This window comes from Gekko japonicus, unplaced genomic scaffold (genome assembly GCF_001447785.1).
Source record: "Gekko japonicus isolate JY-2015 unplaced genomic scaffold, Gekko_japonicus_V1.1 scaffold1578, whole genome shotgun sequence".
NCBI lineage: Eukaryota > Metazoa > Chordata > Lepidosauria > Squamata > Gekkonidae > Gekko > Gekko japonicus.
Genome location: NW_015162530.1, coordinates 49,861 through 51,664, shown reverse-complemented (window position 1 = coordinate 51,664; position 1,804 = coordinate 49,861).

The window sequence follows — 1,804 nt, the reverse complement described above, 5'->3', positions numbered from 1 at the left end:
CCCTGACATCACCGGAAGTGTGTCAGAAGGCCCGGCTACTTACCCTCCTGCTTCATCCTCATTCCCAAACGGAATGAGGATCGAAGCAGAGGGCGGGGTAAAGAAGGGGGCGGGGCTTCACCACGTGACCGCCCCGCCCCCTAGAGGTTCTCTTCCGGAGCTCCGTACCTGAGAGCTCCCCCCCGACTAGAGCCCTGATAAGAAGCGAAAGGTGGGTGTGGCTGGATGACCACACTTTTGGTAACATGGGGGTGCGGCCTAATGGGCTAATGAGCTGTGCTGTCAGGGGTGTGGCCTAATTTGCTAATGAGTTTCTGCTGTTGGGTGTGGCCTATTATGCTAATGAGTTCCTGCTGGGCTTTTTCTACAAAAAGAGCCCTGATCCCAATACATATAGCTGGGCAAGGCAATTAGCTAAGCAAATGAACTTCGAGCACGTGCGTGCGGGAAGACTCCTGGCGGGAGATTACATAATGAGCGGGAGAGTCGCAGGGTTTCCTGAGAGCAAAAAATTCACACCAAATGTGGACCCCAAGCCCTCCCTACTTCACAAGGCCAGACTGATAACGGCGTCTAGCTCCCACGGTCTCCCTGGCATGTTTACGGCAAGCTGCTGAGCGGCAAGCAAGCGGGAACAGGGAAGGGGAGACTACACAGCTAGCTGACAACCTCCTCCTGGTCATTTTTGGTCTGAAATGGGCACTGGGTCCCAGGCATAAGCAAAAACACAAGTGGCCGGGGGACTGTGGCCTCTTCCTCATGGCCGAGGGACCAAGGGCTACCAAGTGGGGAAGGTCTGTCTGTGGAGGTGGGGGGAGAAGCCCTCCTCGCTCGTAGCAACCCATCACATCACTGGCCTGTCACAGGACTCTGGCGCTGAAGCAATGGACGATCTCTTATTCTGCTGATCTATATTTTGCCATGCTTTCATGCAGTGGTCATTTTGTAGAAAATGAGGTGCAGGAGTTCATTAGCATAACTCATTAGCATAACTTATTTGCATATGCCACACACCGTGACATCACTGGAAGTGTGTCAGAAGGCAACACCCACTGCTCAGGCTCCACTAGACTGTTTTGGATTGCTAGCTGGGGGGGGGTGGAGAATGTGCAGATCTGTCCTCGCAGAGGAGGGAGAGCTTGTACCTGAATAAAACTTGGCCTTAAAGGTGCCACTGGCCTGTTTTGGATTGCTAGCTGGGGGGGAGGGATGCACAGATCTGTGCAAGAAGGAAGGCGGGGAAAAAGGAAAGAAGGAGGGAGGGAAGGAAGGAAGGGGCTTCTTGCTCCTCATGGCCGGGGGCTGCTGGGAGCAGGGGGTGGGGCTTGTTGCATGTGCCCGCCCCCTGGGCTCTTTACTGCCGGAGCTCCGCTCCTGTGCGCTCCTGCAGGAAATGACCCCTGCTTTCATGAATGCAGGATGCCTCCTGACCTTGACCTGCTGATGTTGCCACATGGATCCATGCCATAGTAACCGTGTGGCTGGACTACTGTAACACGCTCCACACGGGTCTGCCCTGAAAGTCAGAAACTCCAGATGGTACAGGATTAGGGTTTCTAAGTCCCCCCCCGGGGGGGGGTTCCGTTGATGTCGCGTTCCCGCGGAATGCTGGCTGGCACGTTAGTGCCCAAAGGAGATAGAGTACCCAATGAAGACTGGAGTCAGGAACTTAGGTGCAACCACTGTGAGTTTATTCTCACCCAGCCACCACCTATATACAGTTCTGTGTGTCAAAGTGCTCCGCTGCAAATGATACATTGGAAGGAAAAAAGACACTGTACACTCTGTACATATATACAACTGC